Source organism: Talpa occidentalis, unplaced genomic scaffold, assembly GCF_014898055.3.
Source record: "Talpa occidentalis isolate TD23 unplaced genomic scaffold, MPIMG_talOcc4v2.1 talOcc4.6, whole genome shotgun sequence".
NCBI classification, from domain to species: domain Eukaryota; kingdom Metazoa; phylum Chordata; class Mammalia; order Eulipotyphla; family Talpidae; genus Talpa; species Talpa occidentalis.
Genome location: NW_023604972.1, coordinates 40,480,616 through 40,499,944, shown reverse-complemented (window position 1 = coordinate 40,499,944; position 19,329 = coordinate 40,480,616). Strand labels below are relative to the sequence as shown.

Here is a 19,329-nt window from a genome sequence, read left to right as displayed (position 1 = left end):
ATTTCCCTTGTAATGATGTTCAACATTTTTTTCATATATATGTGGGCCATCTGTATATCTTCTTTCGAGAAGTGTATTTAGGTCTTTTCCTATTTTATGTGGGTTATTTTGTTGTTGTTGAGCTATATGAGTTCTTCGTGTATTTTGGATTTTAACTCCTTGTCAGACGTATGATGTGCAAATATCTTCTCCTAGTCTGTAGGTTGCCTTCTTGTCTTTTGTGATAAAAAAGTATTTTAATTTGGTGTAGTCACATATGCTTAGTTTCACTTCTGTTTCCCTTGCCATTGGTGTCCAGTCAAGTACATAACTGAAGGTAATGTTCAGGAATATATTATTTATGTTTTTCTTCTATGTATTTTATGATTTCAGGCCATATATCCAAGTCTTCAATCCATTTTGAATTAATTTTTGAGTATGGTGTGAGGTAGTGGTTCAGTTTCATTACTTTGCATGTGGCTGTACAAATTTCCCAAAACTTTTTTTTTTTTAATTGCAGTAGCATTGGTTTACAACAGTATGTGTGATTTAGAGGTGTAGGACCACACCTCCTCAGATGCATGTCACCACACCACACCACACCACACCCACAACTAATGTACCCATAACCCTCCCCTATAGTCTGTTGGGCCAGCACCATTTGTTAAAGAGGCTTTCTTTTTTTCCACTGTATGGACATGGTTCTTTCATCATTGATTAACTGTCCATGTGTAGCTGGGTTTATTTCTAGGCTCTCAGTTCTGTTGGTTGGTATGCTGGTTTGTTCCAAAACCATACTGTGTTGATTACTTTTCCTTTGTGGAATACTTTGAATCAGGGCGCATTATACCTGAGTTTTTCTTTTTCCCTCTGGATTGACTAGCTCTTGGGGGGTCTTTGTGGTTCCATGCAAATTTTAGGATTGTTTATTCTATTCCCTTGAAAAAGATCATTGGGATTTTGATTGGTATTGTGTTGCTTTAATATGACCATTTTAACAATGTTTATTTTTCCATCTGTAAACGCAGGTGTTCCATTTCTTTCTATCCTATTTCTTTTGACAATGTCTTATATTTTCAGTGTATTTTCCTTTACTTCCTTTGAAAAGTTTATGCCCATGTATTTTATATCTTTTTGCTGTGATTGTAGTCAGGATTGTTTTCTTTATTTCTCTACCCTCTAATTAATTGTTTTCAGAATAAAGATGCACAGATTTTTGTATATTGGTTTTGTATCCTGCCACTTTAATGTATTCATTTATTGCTACTAGTAATTTTTTGGTAGTCTTTAGACTTTTCTGTGGGTATTATCACATAATCTGTAATTAATGATAGGTTTGTTTCTATTCCAATTTAGATTCTTTTAATCCTTTTTTTCTAATTTACTTGCACTGTCTAGAATTTCTAACACTGTGTTGAACAGGAGTGGTGAAAGTGGACACACTTGCTTTGTTCCTGATCTTACAGAAAATGCTTTTTGTTTTCAGCACTGAATATGTTAGCTGCTGGTTTGTTATAGATGGCCTTTATTATTTTGAGATATATTTTGTTCTTTTTATACAGTTTTTTGAGAGGTTTTTCTTAAATGTGGGTTGAAATTTTCCAAATGCTTTTTCAATTTGCTTTTATATGAACATGAGATTTTTAATCTTTCCTTTTGTTGATATGATACATTATATTAACTTGTTTATGTCGAGCCAGTCTTACATTTCTGCAATGAATTTCTTGGTCATGATGTATGATTCTCTTAATGTATTGCTGGATTTGACTTGCCAAGATTTTGTCGAGGACTTTTGCATCTATATTCGTCAGAGTTATCAGTCTCTAGTTTCCTTTTTTTTCGTATGTGCTGTCCTTGACTGATTTTGGGATCAGTATAATGTTGGCTTCAAAAAATGTTTGGGAGTATTCCTTCCTCTTTAATTTTTGGAAGAGTTTGAGAAGGCTTCATATTAGGTCTTCTTTGAATATTTGGTTCAAGTTACTAATGAAACCATCTGATCCTGAGCTTTTGTTCTTAGGGAGACTTAAATACTGTTTGATTTTTGTATTCATGAATGGTCTCTTTAATTGTCTGTGTCATCCTCATTGAGTATTCCATGGTGGTATGATTCTAAAATTTTTTCCATTACTTCTAGTTTTTCCACGGTCATCTTTTATGATCCTTTGTGTTTCTGTGGTATGTGTTGCAGTTTGGCTTCTTTCATTTATGATTTTTTTAAACTAGGGTATTTTTTTAAATTAGTGAGCCTAATTAAGATTTATCAATTTTGTTTAGTCCTCAAGGAGCCAGCTCTTGGTTTCATTGATCTTTTGTATTATCTTTTTGGTTTCTATTTCATTTATTTCCGTTTCAATTTTTTTAATTCTATACTTCAACTGACTTTTGGTTTTATTTGGTCTTTTTTTTCTTCTTTCTTTTTTTTAATATAAATTTTTTCTATTTTTATATTCCCCATACAATTGCAAACTCCTTATTTTGACCACAAGCCCTCCCCTCCCCACCCCTCACCCCCCATAGAGTGTCTCTGGTTCATAGTTGTTTGTTGATTTTGATTTTTACTTTCTTATAGTTATTCATTTTCCTGGTCTCTTATTTAAGTTTTCTAGATTCCTGCTATGAGTGAGACCATCAGGTATTTTTCTTTTTCTTTCTGGCTTATTTCGCTGAGCATGATCCCTTCCAGCGCCATCCATGTTGCTGCAAATTGCATGTGTTTATCTTTTTTGAATGCTGAGTAATATTCCATGGTGTATATGTACCACATCTTCTTGATCCAGTTATCTATTTTTGGGCATTTCTGTTGTTTCCAAAGCTTAGCTATTGTAAATAGTGCTGCTATAAACATAGGGGTGCAGGTGCTCTTTGGAATTCATGTTTCTGTGTCCTTTGGGTAAATACCTAGGAGTGGAATTGCTGGATCATATGGAAGCTCTATGTTTAGTAGGTCAAGAAATCTGCACACAGCTCTCCATAGTGGTTGGACCAGTTTGCACTCCCACCAACAGTGCAGAAGAGTTCCTTTTTTCTTCACACCCTCGCCAACGTTTGTTGTTGCTAGTTTTTTTAATATGTGCCACTCTCACTGGTGTAAGATGGTATCTCATGGTAGTTTTGATTTGCATTTCCCTGATTACAAGTGATGTTGAACATTTTTTCATATGCCTGTTGGCCATTTGCATTTCCTCTTCAGAGAAGTTTCTTTTTAGCTCTTCTGCCCATTTTTTCACTGGATTATTTTCTTTGTTGTTGTTGAGTCTCATCAGCTCTTTGTAGATTTTTGTGATCAGTCCTTTATCATTAGTGTTGTGTGCAAAAATGTTCTCCCAGTTGGTGGGGTTTCTCTTTGTTTTTGCTATTATCTCTTTTGCTGTGCAGAAGCTCTTTAATTTGATGTAGTCCCAGCTGTTTATCTTTGCCTTCACTATCACTGCTTTGGGTAATGTGTCTGTAAAGATGTCTTTGATGTGCATATCACACAGTGTTTCGCCTATATTTCCTTCTATGTATTTTATGGTTTCAGGTCTTCTGTCTAGTTCTTTAATCCATTTTGAGTTGGTTTTTGTGTATGGTGTGAGGTAGTTCTCAAGCTTCATTCTTTTGCATGTAGCGACCCAGTTTTCCCAGCACCATTTATTGAAAAAACTTTCTCTGCTTCAATGCATATTCTTTGCTCCTTTGTCAAAGATTAGTTGACCATAAATCTGTGGGTTTATTTCTGGATTTTCTATTTGATTCCATTGGTCTGTGTGTCTGTTCTTGTTCCAATACCATGCAGTTTTGATGATTATGGCTTTGTAGTATAGTCTGAAGTGTGAGAGTGTGATGCCTCCATTCCCTTCTTTTTTCTTCAGGAGAGCTTTGGCTATTCGGGGTTTTTTGTGATTCCATATGAATTTCATCTATAATTGTTCTATTTCTTTGAAGAATGACATTGAAATTTTGATTGGAAGAGCATTGAATCTCTATATTGCTTTTGGTAGGATGGCCATTTTAATAATGTTTATTCTTCCAATCCATGAGCAGGGGATGTCTTTCCATTTCTTTGTGTCTTCTTCTATTTCTTTTAACAGTGTTTTATAGTTTTCTTTGTATAGGTCCTTTACCTCTTTTGTTAGATTTATTCCCAAGTATTGGATTTTTTTCGTTTCAATAGTAAAAGGGATGGTTTTTTTGATTTCTTCTTCTTCAGATTTATTGTTTGTGTATAGGAAGGCTACTGACTTTTGCATGTTGATTTTGTTGATTTTGATTTTGCGTGACTTTTGCATGAGTTTTTGGGGTTCTCTATGTATGTTATCATATCATCTGCAAATAGTGAAAGTTTGACTTCTTCTTTTCCTATTTGGATTCCTTGTATGTCTTTCTCTTGTCTTATTGCTCTGGCTAAGACTTCCAGTATTATATTGAAAAGCAGTGGTGAGAGTGGACATTCTTGTCTTGTTCCAGATCTTAATGGAAATACTTTCAGCTTTTCACCATTGAGAATGATACTGGCTGTTGGCTTGTCATATATGGCTTTTATGATGTTGAGGTATGTTCCTTGTATCCCAAGAATTTCAAAGGCCTTTGTCATAAATGGGTGTTGTACTTTGTTGAAAGCTTTCTTGGCATCTATTGATATTATCATATGGTTTTTATGTTTCTTTTTGTTGATGTGTTGGATAACGTTGATTGATTTTTGGATGTTGAACCATCCTTGTGTCCCTGGAATGAATCCTACTTGGTGGTGGTGAATTATCTTATGGATACATTGTTGGATTCTGATAGCTGAAATTTTATTTATCTCCATGAGGTAGGAGAGTTCTTTGCCTTCTTTTTATGGTTTATTTCTCGTTTGATGCCTTCATGGTCAGAAAAGATGTTTGGTATGATTTCAGTCTGGTGCATCTGTTGATGTTTGTCTTGTGTCCCAGTATGTGATCAATCCTGGAGAATGATCCGTGTGTGCTTGAGAAAAAAGTGTACTCCGATTTTTTGGGGTTTAGTGTTCTATAGATGTCTGTTAAGCCAAAGCGCTCTAGATCCTTATTTAGAGCTTTAGTATCTTTACTTATTTTTTGTCTCGTTGATCTATCCATTGTTGTTAGTGGTGTGTTGAAGTCTCCCACTACATATGTGTTTTCTCTGATGACTGTTTTCAGAGATGACAATAATAGTTGTCTGATATATTTTGGTGCTCCTTCGTTTGGTGAGTATATGTTAATGAGTGTTATTTCTTCTTGAAGTATTCTCCCCTTGATCATAATGTAGTGACTGTTGGGGTCTCTTTTTATCTTTTTGAGTTTGAAATCTGTTTTATCTGATATAAGTATAGCTGTTCCTGCTTTCTTTTTTGGTCCATTTGCTTGTAGGATTGTTTTCTATCCTTTAACTTTGAGTCTATTTTTATCTTTTGTAGCTAAATGTGTTTCTTGGAGACAGCAAAAGGTTGGATTTTGTGTCTTGATCCAGCCTGTGACTCTGTATCTTTTTATTGAAGAATTTAGTCCATTTACATTTAGAGTTAATATTGATATGTTAGCATCTGTATTTGCCATTGTGTTTGTCTTTCCTTTGATTTTATTCATTTATTCTTTTAATAACCTTTTTTGGCCTTCTTTTGTTGTTATTCGTCCCTCTGAGGTTCTGGCTTTAGGACTCCTTGTAGTATTTTTTGGAGTGGGTGTTTAGTCGTAATGAAATTCCAGAGTTTCTGTTTGTCAGGGAAGGTCCTTATTCTTTCTTCATAGAGGAAGGAGAGCTTTGCGGGATAGAGTATTCTTGGTTGGCATCTGTTTTCTTGGAGTCTGTTGACTATGTCCCTCCACTCTCTCCTTGCCCGTAGTGTTTCTTCGGAGAAGTCTGATGTCAGTCTGATTGGTTTTCCTTTGAATGTTATGTGTTTCTTCCCTCTTGTCAGCTTCATTATTTTTTCCTTGTCCTGGATTCTTGGGAGCTTTACTATTATGTGTCTTGCTGTTTTTTCCTTTCGTCGTGGAAGTTTGGTGGTGTTCCTGCTTCTTGTATATCAATTTTCATTTCCTTCTTCACGTTTGGGAAATTCTCTTCAATTATCTCCTTGAATATTTTCTCTGTTCCTACATCTCTCTCCTCTCCTTCTGGGATTCCTATAACTCTTATATTTCCTTTCCTCATGGAGTCAGGTAGTTCCCGAAGTCTTTCTTTGGTCTTTTTCCTTCGTACTTCTCTTTCCTTTTCTGTGTTGATTCTTTTTATTTCTGTGTCTTCAAGAGTACTTATTCGTTCTTCCATTTCATCTAATCTGCTTTCATTGCTTTTCCCAGAGTTCTTTAGTGCCTCCATTAATTCTTTGATCTCCTGCATTTCTTTTACTTCCCTCTTTAGGGACTCAATTTCATTCTTCTGATTGTTGATTATTTTTCCCTTATCATTATTTTCCTTTATGACTTCTGTCAGTTTTTTAATAATGGCAATTTTAAATTATCTTTCTGGAAGGCTCAGAAGTTCTTCCAAGTTACTGTCGTTGCAATCTAGGGGGTGGTTTTCTTTTTGTGGTGTGCTTTTTTCCTGAGGAGTTGCTGTGTTGCGTGTGGTTTTTCTACTCCCTACTGACTCTTTTCTAATTTGCTGTATGCATTGGGACACTGTGTTGCTGGTACTGGCCGGCATCTTGGGCGAACTTCCCAGCTCACCTCTGGCTCTTCCAGGAGCCTTCTGCCTGTTTCAAGCAGTCTTTACTGAAGAAATGTCCCTGTTCTACCTTTTTCTTATTTCTGCAGGTATAATGCTAGATTTTTTTTAGACTTTTCTTATTTGTGTGGTTTGTATGGCCAAGAATTTCTGTCTTAATACCACTTTTGTTGCCTTATAGGATCTGATAGCTAGTTTCTATATTGCTGTTTTTCTCCAGATGATTTTTTATTTTTTCCTTGATTTCTTTGATCCAAGAGCTATTCAGAAGCATTTTATTTGGTTTACACATTTTTGAATTTTTTCAAGGTTTTTTTTCTTTTGGTTGCTAATTTGTATGTAGCTTCCTAACATTTTGATCAGAAAATATACTTGATATAATTTCAATTTTTGTATATTTATTGAGGTTTGTTTTGTTTTCTAGCATAAGATCTATCCTTGGGAATATTCCATCTGTGTGCACCTGTGTGCACCTGAGAAGAATATATATTTATTCCTTTTGGGATGGAAATTTCTGTATCCATTACTTCAGTAAGTATTATCTCTTTATTTGCTTCCTGTCTGAATAATCTGTACATTGATGTAAATAGTCTGTATAGATCATCTATTATGGTATTGCTGTCAATATTGTGCATTAGTTCTATTAACAGTTATTTTGTATATTTAGTTAGACCTGCATTGGGTGTGTAAGTTTAATGACGGTTATATCTTTTTGATGTATGATAATACATCTAATTTATCTAATGTGAGAATTCAGTTACTGCTTTTTTCCTCTGTTAATGTCTTGAAATACCTTACTCTAGCCTTTCACTTTAAAAGTATAGTTTTGACATTAATTCCAAAGGGTACCTGCACCTCTATATTTATAGCAGCACTATTTACAATAGCTAAGCTTTGGAAACAACCCAAATGCCCAAAAATAGATGACTGGATCAAGATGTGGTATATATACCCAATGGAATGTTACTCAGCAATCAAAAAAGATAAACTCATGCAATTTGCAGCAAAATGGATAGAGCTGGAAGGGATCATGCGCAGCGAAATTAGCCAGAAAGAAAAAGAAAAATAACAGATGGCCTCACTCATAGCAGGAATTTAGAAAACCTAAATAAGAGACCAGGAAAAAGAATAACTATAATAAAGAAAAATAAAAATCAACAAGCAACTATAAACCAGAGACACACTATGCGAGGTAGGGGGTTAGGGGAGAGGAGGGATTGGGGTCAAAATAAGGGGGGGTGCAATTGTATGGAGAATATAACCAAGATGAAAATGCATACATTATGCAAAAATGAAAAATGATGTAAGAAATATATAAAAATAAAAAAATAAATGAAAGTATATGTTTGATCTGATTGATGATCTAAAGATTTCAAGTGACTGATTTAAACATGTAGTTAGATCTGAGATCCTGTGTACATAACATAGATGGATCATATTTTATTTATCCACCTTGCTACTCTGTGTCCTTTTGTGAATTCAGGTTGTTCACATTTAGGGTGATTATATATAGTATATGAAACTTTATTTGTATCATTTTATCTTTTTAATTTTCTGTTGTTTTCTCATGTTTTTCTATCTGAAATTCCTTTGGAATGCTCTCCATTGTTGTTTCCTTAATTTCTTCATTTCTTCTAAGGACCTCTATGTCAGATTTTTGTTTTGTGGTTATCATGAGGGTTGTATCAAACTTTCTGTATTTGGGACTCTTCTAGTGGCACAGGCAGTTGTGCACCATGCTGTGAAGCTGTCTGCAGCCTCTGCAGTGCTGGTTCGATCCTGGCCAGCCGGTGAGGGTCCCACATAGTGCAGCAGACCTCTCCTGTTGTGCCCACTGTTCCCCTCAGCAGTGTATTTCGTCAGTCTTCCTGTTCTGTTCCCTGTTCTGTCTCTGGCCTGTACCCCAATTCTTGTATAAATAAATAAATAAATCTGAAAAAAAACTTTCTGTAATTTAAAATAGTCCTTTTAGTGTTGCTATTGAATTGTCATTTGATGCTACAGATTCTGTCCTTATCTTTTCCCCTTTAATATTTTTTTGTTGTTTCATATTGTTTTATTTAAGTTTCTGATTCTGTGTTGTATTTGTCACCTTGTTCAAGGTCTTGTTTCCTTTGGTTTATTCTTTTCGTGTAAAAGAACTTTGAACATTTTTTATAGGATAGGTCTGGTTGTGGTTAACTCCATCAGCATTTTTTGTTTTTGTCTAGGGAAGCCTTTATTCCATCATGTTTTAATGATAATTTTCAGGATGTAGTATTCTTGGCTGCAGTTTTTATTTTTTTAGAATTGTGATTATATCATTCTAATATTTTATAGCCTATAGAATTTCTGCTGAGAATTTCATGAGCACATGAGATACCTTTAAATGTGTGCTTTTATCCCTTAGGTGTCTTTAATATTTTTTCTCTGTCATTGAATTTCGACACTTTAATGATGATGTGTTTTAGCCTAGATCATTTTGCATTTATAAATTTTGGTGTTTTTTTGTTCCTTGGGCATATGTGTTTAGTTCTTTCCTCAGCTTTGGGAAATTTTCCAGTATTATTTCTTTGAATAAGGTCTTTGCTCTGTTCTCTTTCTTCTCCCACTGAGATACCCATGAGCCTTATGTTTTCTCTTCTAATGGAGTCTCATATTTCACATTAGTTTTTTCACTTTTTCTAGACCTTATTTCTCTCTCCTTTTCCACTTGAGTTGTTTGTATATTTTAATCTTGTATTTCGCTGATTATTTCCTCTGCAGGCTTAAGCCTGTTTGTTCTGCTTTCCATTAAAGCAGTAGTGGGGGAGGACAAGCCATGGCTAGGAACCTATGTCGTTGCTTCTCTCTCTCTGACCAAACCAAATTCTGACTCATTCCCTGGTACCTCCTTTCTAACTCCCCATATGTGTATCATCATGCACATGTCTCATTCCTGCTTCAGAAATCCTCACTTCTCAAGTGATAGGGGCATGAGGTTCCACTGCTGCTGGTCTCATTGTCATCACTCCAACCTTCTGAGGCTGATAATTCAGTCCCAGGGCTCAGTCAGCAAGCAGCATAGTATTTCACATTCACTAGGAGGTCACTTGTTCCAGTCTGGGGTCACCAGAGTATATGTCTTCCTCCAGATTGTTCCTCCACAAGGAATGGCCACCAACAGCCATGGCTTTCTGTGCTCTCATAGCTCATACCTGACCATGTCACCAAACACCCACCTCAGTTGGAAAAATGTGTTTGGTGATATTGGCCATATGCTGATGAAATTTACATTTGGGTAGTTGATTTCTTGCTATGCTTGTGGGGAGGCTTGATTGCCCCCATTTATTCCATGTTGTGACTCCTGCCAATGACTTTGTATTTTAAGGAGACTCTTTTATAGACAATATATAATTTTAAAAAATTGGGTCAGATAATCTTCATCTTTTATTATTGATAATTATATGATATAGTTTGCTTATATTGGATATTAAGTATTGATATCTTTGTGTTTAAATTTTTTATCTTACTATTTGTTTTCTGTGTCCTATCATTTTTTTTTGTCTTCCTTTAGGATTCGATAATTGTTATTTCGTTTCTTTTCTACTTGTTAGCAGTACATTTTTTTATTACTATTGTAGTAATTATCGTAGAGACTAAAACACGCATCCTCCGTTTGTTAAGATCTATTTAAAATTAGTGCTTTTGTTATTTTCCAGACAATGCAAGGCCCTTACAGCAATTAACTCAGTTTACTTAACTTCCAATTTTTATCCTTTTATTATAATGAATTATAATCATATATTAAACTGCAAAAGACTTTATGAATATTATTAAAAATAGTCATTAGTGAATTATATGAGTCCACATTATTACATTTTCCATTCTTATTTCTTTCTGAATTTCATATTTCCATATGAGACTAAATTTCTTCTGCTTGAATATCTTCCTTTAGTCTTTCTTTTTTGTTATCAGTCAATGATGTAGTCTCTCAATTTTTTGTTCTGAAAATTTCTTTATTTTGCTAGTTTTTGAAAGATTTTTTCACTGGATATAGTAACAGGTTTCCAGTTACTTTCAGTACTTTGAAAATGTCACTTCATGTTTTCTGGCACAATGCTTGTTGGGGATTTTTGGATTTTGGAGGAAATGTATACCACATTTGAGTGAGCTACCCCTGATCTCAATTTACTGAGTTACATATTAAGCTACCATTTTTACACTGGGATGAAAGCAACAAGAGAATCTACAGCAGGCCTAGAGTAGAATACCAGTTGCTTTTTCACTTGGGTCTTTTTTGTGTGTGACTCAGAAACTTTGGTGATAAAGTCTTTGTGGGAAGACAGATAACTCTGAATCCTTTGGCAAGTAACAATAGGAAACCTACAGTTTTGAAGGAAATACTCTTCTTCTTTGTCAAATAACCAATGCCTTTTTGAAAAAAAATCTAAACACCTCATATCAGGTTGGTTTAAATTGTATCCTACTCATCAATACAAAGGAAAGAGATTTGTCCACACTGGAATAGACACATCCCCTGGATATGAATTTGCCATTCTATCCATACATCTGCTATAACCACAGTCTATGGATATATAGAATGCTGTTTTCACTAATGATATCTACTTCAATATCTGTTTAAGAAAACTCATATCAAGAGTGTGGAATAGGGCCTCCCTGGTGGCGCAGTGGTTGAGCGCTGGGTTGTGAAGCTGCCAGCAGGCTCTGCAGTGCTGGTTCGATCTCCGGCAGCTGGTTGAGGGTCCCACATGGCGCGCAGACCTCTCCTGCCGCCCGCTGCTCCCCTCAGCAATGTACTTCATCAGTCTGCCTACTCTGCTCCCCCCGCTCTGGCTCTGGTGAATTCTCTCACCCTCCCGCGCTTCTGACTGTGCTTGTATAAATAAATAAATAAAAGAGTGTGGAATAAACACATGCCTATGGAATTGGCACTTTTTAATAGTCTATTATGTAGAAACAGGTAGCCTTCTAGAACAGTGGAATAGACAACCAAGGACTTTATGATGTCAGCTGAGATACATGCCCTCCAGAGATGGGACTCTGTTTTACAGGAGGCAAATATACTTTGAATCAGTGACCAACCTAAGTGTCATCTTTCCAAAAGCCACATTTCAATGGATAAAGGTTGAAAGGGCAGTGGCTTTTGTGTCTATTGTACTTAATAGATCACTCACCAATTTTGCTTCCTGTTTTGTGCAACTTTGACCTATAATGGCTTATAGGTCTTTGTTCCCATTAGAGGAATTTATCTACTAGGCTATTTTGGTCTCCATATGCCACTGAACAAAGACAAGTAAGGAGGTTAATCACAGTGGTTGATCCTGACTACTAAGGGGAAAATTAGGTTGTTTTTTAAAAGATAACAACAGAGAGGACTGGGATACAGGAGATTCTCCTTTGAAATGCTGAATATATACATATTTAATAGTAAAATTCAAGAGGAAACTGCAACAACCAAAACTATGTAGGATCACAAGATTTAGGTACTACAGGGATGAGGGTTTGAGTCCATCCAATAGGAAGAGTCTTGGTCAACTATTAAACCCAATTTGCAGTTTCCCCAAAACTTGCAAAATAACCTCATAAAATTATCTCAGAGATGCCAGGACCAGCCTTCCAACACCCTCTGTTATTACATTGGGGCCAAAAGGACCCTTCTTCCAAACTCAGAGACTGATACCAGCAAAGAGGATCTCTTTTTTCATAGACTTTGACTTTATAATGTGAGATCCTTTCTGCACACTTAGAAGTTTTAATGATTGTAAACATAGCCTTTCTTCCCTTAACCTAGTATTTTTTACTTCTTTCTGCAGTTTCTATATGCATGTACCTTGCTATTCTCACTTTGTCTTTTCATTTGCCCAGTTGATAATACTTGATACTAAATTCTATTAAAAATAGTTGTCATTGTTGTGATTCCTGTCAGGACTATGACTAATGTAATGTCTAAATGGCTGTAGTACCCATTCTGCTGTACCAACAGCTATAATTATGGGTTCAGGATGATGTTGAAACTTACAAGACAAAATTTTCTTTACCGAGTATCAAACTTACTTAGCATTCACTTAGAAAGTATATAAAACAGGTTTTGCAGCATACTTGACAGTAACCTGGTAGAAATTTAGTGAGTTTTAGGCACAATTTCCTGTGTCCCACTTACTCACAACCTGGCATGTGTACAAATATGAATATGAATTAAAAACTAAGTTTAGAGAAATATTAAGGATATATTTATTTTTGAGAAATATGAGGTTATAAGGTTGGTCATGGCCGGGTATTCTGATAGCTCAGGCAGAGGGATATTTTTGTGGTAATACTAGTTTCTGCTTAAATTATTTCAATTGTAAATGTGGCTTATTTCATTACTCTCTCATAGCTGAAGAGCTGAGAACAAAAACTGAAAAATCGTATTTGGAAAATATTCTCTTTCTGTCCCTTATATTTCTTTGAAGCTAATTTCATTCAATTCTACACAGTGACTTTCTGCTCACTAGTCACCCCTTCTTATTTTGTAAGTTAATTAATTAAAATCATCTTATGTGACTTAAATATTTAACTGGGTGTTCCACTCATACAGTGTCCTCTCATTTTTGGCATTCTCAATTTCAGGGACCTTTCTTTTTTCCATTTCAGCTATTCATTGCCATAGTGAAACTTTGGTGTACCTTAACTATCCTACTTCTAAATAATTCATTCAAACATCTCACACTGGGGCCACAAGCACTTTTCTTTAAAGCTAATATATTCAGTTATTCCCATTTGCAGCTCATCTGGAACACTAGTCTGTTGACTTCCTTGAAATTTATCATCTGTTTGTCCTTCCCTTGTTTTGTCAGCATAGAGTCAATGGTAGGACATTCTATATTTAGAAAATTTTATGATTGTGCACAGCAGTAAGAAATAGATTGAACAATATGACACAGTATTCATGTGCATGCATATATCTTAACAGAATAAGGATTTCTCAATTACAATGCCCTTTGTTCCCTTCCCCCACCCCTTCTCCTTCCTTCTCCAAATCTATCCTCCTTTTCCATCTTATCCTAAGTGCTTCATCCAATTATATTTTGTCAAAACTCCTTCCTATACTGGATGGAGAACATATTCCCTAACATGGTATAAGAGGTAAGACCTTCATAATCTGTAGTGTGCAGAAAGTAACACAGTCAGTTATTATTGTCTACTAAGCATCAATGAGGACTCAGAAAATTATGAATTTTATAATCTGCCCATCAAATTACAATGTATTTAGAAAAGCCTATAAAATATTAAAAACAAGTTATCTGATGATCATATAAATGTTGCAAAGGAGATGGGATAAGAAAAACTCTTGACTTTTTCTAATCATTTCCCTAGAGTTACAGACTCAGTAGGTAAATGTTCTGTCTCCAAATTATAGCAGGTCAGTTTCAACTAAATTTTGTCATTGCATAATCTATTTCTTTTCATCCATTTAACTTGATAATCTCCTCACTCCCATCATTTGAGTGTTAAACCATTTATGTCTCTTTCTTGATAGTGCAGTAGCCTACTGCAAAATAGCATAATAGTTTCTTTGTTTACACTAGGAAAGGCTATAGGAACAAATATACCCAAACCATAATAGCTCAGAATAAAATAACTTAATTTCTTACTGGGTAGGTTTCTTTACACATATTCAAAGTAGAAGGATGATGGGAATTTTGTTGTCTTTAACATGTAGTTTTAAAAGTTTCCATAGGCAAACATCAAAAGGAAAGAATTTGTGAGTGGATTTTGAATGATTCTTATCAATTCCAATTCCATTGGCTGAAATTCAGGCACATGGCCACACTGAAATTGCACAGAAGTTTGAGGAATGCAGTCTAGCCTGTGTATCTACAAAGAGGGGGAAAATGAGTTTTCCTCTGCAACCTTAAGGTTCCTGTAATAATCTGAATTTCTTAGAAGTTAAGCACTTCTCACTTTAGGATTTTGTCCAGAAATTTGACATTCTTTCAAAGTGACTCCGTTTGGCCTATACTTGTACAGGATTCTCTGGATATTTGTGGATTTCTTAGGGGAAAAAAAACTTTATTTATTTATTTATTTATCCATTCATTCATTCATTCAGTCATTCAAGCACTGGGTACAGTCAGAAGCGCGGGAGGGTGAGAGAATTCACCAGAGCCAGAGTGGGGAACAGAACAGGCAGACTGACGAAATACAGTGCTGAGGGGAGCAATGGGCATAGCAGGAGAGGTCTGTTGCACCATGTGGGACCCTCGCCGGTGGCCCCGGGATCAAACCGGAGCTGTAGAGGCTGCGGGCAGCTTCGCAGCCCAGCTCTCAACCGCTGCACCACCAGGGGAGGCCCATTTGTGGATTTCTTAGAACCACTATTTAATAATATTGTCTTTCAATGGTGATTTGAGATCACCAGACAGTTGGGAAATATTCTGAAGCCCCATTCATCTTGGTATGCTGAATATATATTGTTTTAAATGGTGATGATGGATGAGATCACAAGTTGAACATAACTCATGTAGAGAGACATTCTGACAAGACTACTATTATGAAGCAAAAATGACAACAGTAGTACTGTCAGTGAATGAAATAAAGATTATCTGACAGGAAACAAGGTGAGATGATTTCATCCTTATGAGTAGATTCAACAAGGTCCTATGTACACAGCTAGGATAAATGAAATGATTCTATACATGGTGTTTTCTTTATGTTGTCATTTCATTTTAGTTCAAGGTATAATTTTCTTTTAAAAATAGTTGATGACAAGGGACTGATCACAAAGATCTACAATGACTCAACAAAAGTGAAGTAAACAACCCAGTCAAAAAATGGGAGGAAACAAAGGTACTTCTCTAAAGAGGAAATTAAATGGCCAACAGGTACATGAAAAAATGTTCAACATCAGTTATGATCAGGGAAATGCAAATCAAAACCACAGTGAGATACCACCTTAGAGCAGTGAGGATGGCACATATTAAAAAAAAAAAAAACAAGAAACAACAAATGTTGGTGAGGATGTGGAGAAAAAGGAATTCTCCTACATTGCTGGTGGGAATGCCAACTGGTCCAACAGCTATGGAAAGCTGTGTGGAGATTCCTCATCTACTTAAAATGGAGGTACCATATGACCCAGCAATTCCACTCCTAGGAATCTACCCAAAGAACACAAAAACATTAATTCAAAAGGGTACCTGTAACCCTATGTTTATTGCAGCACTATTTACAATAGGTAAGATATGGAAGCAACCCAAATGCCCAAAAATAGATGACTGGCTCAAGAAGATGTGGTATCTATACACAATGGAATACTATTCAGAAATCAGAAAAGATAAAACTCATGCCATTCACAGCAATGTGGATGGAGCTGGAAGGGATTATGGTCAGTGACATAAGTCAGAAGGAAAAAGAAAAATATCACATGGTTCACTTGTAGGAGGAATATAGTGGAACCAAATAAGGGATCAGGAAAATAATAAATTTAAAAGAGAAAATTCACAGTCAACTATAAATCAAAGCCATTCTGCAGGGGAGGGGAAGGGAGAGGAATCAAAATAGAGGAGGGGGGAGCACAGGGACTATGGTGATGGGGCATGGGTGAATTGGTGGTGGGAATTTTGCAGGGACTGCACCTGAGAGGAGAAAGCAAACATTGTATAAAAAATGAACAATGATGTAAAATATTAATAAATTAGGAAAAATAATATGTGTGTATCCAATCATAAAAAATAAAAATAGTTGAGATTTTAATTTGCATGTTTATAAAGATAAATGATCTATACTTTTCCCCTTAGATTAATCATAGTGTTGAACAGAGTAGATGAAATGGAGTTATTGTAGCAAATGGGAGGAATGTCTACCTTTTCCAGGCATGGTAGATTTGTGATGTCCCTTAGTAATGTTCATTGAACAGAAAAAAAGCAGTACGAATTGCTTATAATATAAAAATGAAAATGGGGATATTAGAAAATGTAAGCACTGTGTGATGAATATGTATGTCAGAGTTGGATCTGCTTGAATTGGAAACCTGGCTCTGCATTAATCAGATGCATGTTTTTAGCCAAGTTATTTCGGCTTCTGATCTTTATTTGAAGGGAGGAAAATGCTATGACATATATTGTAAAACAGTTAATTTATATATATATATATATATATATCTAACCTACATGATTTTATATATAATCTGTCGTATCTTCTTTTGTTATCTATATTTTACATGGTCAACTTCAAGAATATCATCACTTTACAATACTTTGTAGCTATTATGTAATGTTGTAGCCAATTTATTATTAACTACAATATCTACCATCATATATAGCTATATAACTTTTTCAATATTGGGTCCAGATAGGAAATGGAAACAAGTAAATGCCAAATAGTAATCACATATTGAGAAATCAATAGGATTTAAAGAGCTTTGTGGGAATGAAGAGGATATTTAATGCTATTTTGAAACACAGAAAATTTGGTCAGAGAAGAGTCTTTGATTTAAAATTAAGGAATTTATGGGATGTCTATATCTAAGGAATTGGTCTTATGATTGGCTTAACTGATGTTGTTGAGTCATGGAAGATGATGTGGTGAGAAACTGTGACAATAGGAATTAACTGGGATGAAAACAAGGAGGCTGATCTGGTGTAGGATGTGACTGAGGAAAACAGGGAGGAAGAAAATGAAGCAGGGTCTAAAGCTTTCTGAGAAAGTAGGAATGTGTTCTAGATACTAGTTTGTCTTTTAGGTGTGGAAATGGAAGTGATGTGACTCATAAGAGGAGGAATCATGGGCATAGAATAGTAACATACATCTAAAGATGAGTGAACCTGTACCCCTGAATTATGTACAGTATTTTAAAATGGTGCTATCCCACTTAAAAAATGTTACAAAAAAGAAAGCTATGTACAAGTGCAAAAAGTGAATTATTAAATGAAAGTAAGAGTAGCATTACAAGGAGCTTGTAAGTTTTGGTTCATATTTGTTGGTGACATTGTGAGTAGTTAAGTATGCTGAAGGAAAAATGCAGTTTTATACTTCAACTTTCAAAAATGTATGAAAGATAGTTTCTTGATTATGAGGCCATTTCTGACTTAATCATAATACTTTTGATTTAAAACCTTAACTAACAGCTGGAAGCAATGGAAACTTCGAAATCTTATCTATTAGCCTCCCATATTGATGTTTAAAATTATCTCTCTCTTAGCATGGAAAATGTTTTTGTTTTTGTTTTTTTCATGTCAAATGCTAAGACCTGTGCCTCATATCTCAGTTAGATATTTAGATTTGCTAGAAAGGCATTTCTGCTTTGGAATTGAACAGATCATATTAAAGGCTATTTTTAAGTTATGATCAAGAATTTTTTCAAAGGCCATGCTGTGGGCAGAGCTAAGATTATTTCATTTTTATGTTTATTAACATGTTGTTTTGTGTTTTGTAATTGTATGATGGGCTGCAGTACTCGAGAGGGCATTCTGTTGCCTACTCTTCTACCCTCATCACCCTAAGCTGCAAGTCGAGGCATTTCATTGCACTTTTTCTTAAATACTTTTGTGGTCTCATGGTACAAGTTCAGATTTCTGACAGCACTAATCTTCATTTGGGTGGCATGAGGGGGTACAAACTGGTGGTTCTAATGATAACACTTGAGATTTTATATTTTTGCTCAACTCTTTACTTTCACTTTGTTGGTATAATATTTGTGTTGATTTTTTTCACATTCCTCCCCCCCTCCTAAGATTATTTCTCCTAAAGCTCAGTGCTTTTGTCTAAGAAGGGACAAGATTTTGTCAATAAAGTCCTTTGTACTTGAATTCTTGCCGGCAGAAGGAGCAGTTGTTTTCTGATTATTAGAAGCAGTAGGTGCAGGGTTGGTAGGGTTTACTTTGGGAGTATCGGGGATTTTTGTGGTTATTGCAGATCCTGTTGAATCTGCATTTATTTGTGGTGCAGGGGTCGGAAAGGGATAAACTGGAGGATATCCAGGGTACATTGGAAATACAGGTGGATAAGGTCCTGGTTTAAAAGTTAGATATGGATAACCTGGGACATAAGGGAGATATGGTGGAAGTATCCTTGAGCCAAAAGGGGGAGGAGGTGCTGGAAATCTCCCCGGACTGTAAGGATAATATGGTGGTGGAGGAGGCAGTTGTCTAGGTGGATATGGTCTCTTGTGACCTTGATGACTCTCACCAGGCTGTGGAAAAAAAAAGTAAACAGTTTGAAATGAGATATTTCAAAGTCAAGCATAAGAAAGTATACTGTTTATGGTAGGCAGAATTTTAAGATGGCCCCTAATATTCCTGCTCTCTGCTGGCATATGCTAACCTACCCTAACTGGTAAGCTCTTTAACAGAACAGGTTCTATAGGACAGAGATGTCGAAGTCAGAGAGATTTGAAGCTGCAGCAAATACTCTTCTATTGACTTTGAAGCAAAATTCTATGCTGTGGAGAGGACAGTATAGGAGTAAATTGTGGGTGGACTGTAGTTGCTGGGAGTGATCCTTGACTCATATCCAGAAAGTAAGGACCTCAGTCCTATAAATAAGGGAATTAATTTTGCAATTGACCAGGGAAACTTGAAAGAGGACCTTGAGCTCTAGAAAGGAGCATCGTCCTGACAACATCATTTCACACTGGTGAGACTCTTGAGCGGTAAACCAGCTAAGCAAAGTCAAAGTTCCAATCAAAGAAACTGTGAGGTAAGAAATAAAAAGCTACTAATTTTTGATAAAATGTTT

The 19,329-nt window shown here is 35.6% G+C and overlaps 1 protein-coding gene across 5 annotated transcripts in view; it reads left to right on the top strand.

Annotated features, from left to right (window-relative positions):
• CSN2 (casein beta) overlaps nt 1-19,329 on the top strand; it is a 308,148-nt gene that overhangs the window by 85,244 nt on the left and 203,575 nt on the right. For 4 of the 5 annotated variants that reach the window (XM_054687858.1, XM_054687860.1, XM_054687859.1 and 1 more), the window contains exon 2: nt 7,058-7,164. The gene's annotated coding sequence lies outside the window, so the exon portion shown is untranslated. Of the gene's footprint in view, nt 1-7,057; nt 7,165-19,167; nt 19,291-19,329 lie in introns of those variants that run through there. The other variant, XM_054687863.1, reaches the window with a different exon arrangement.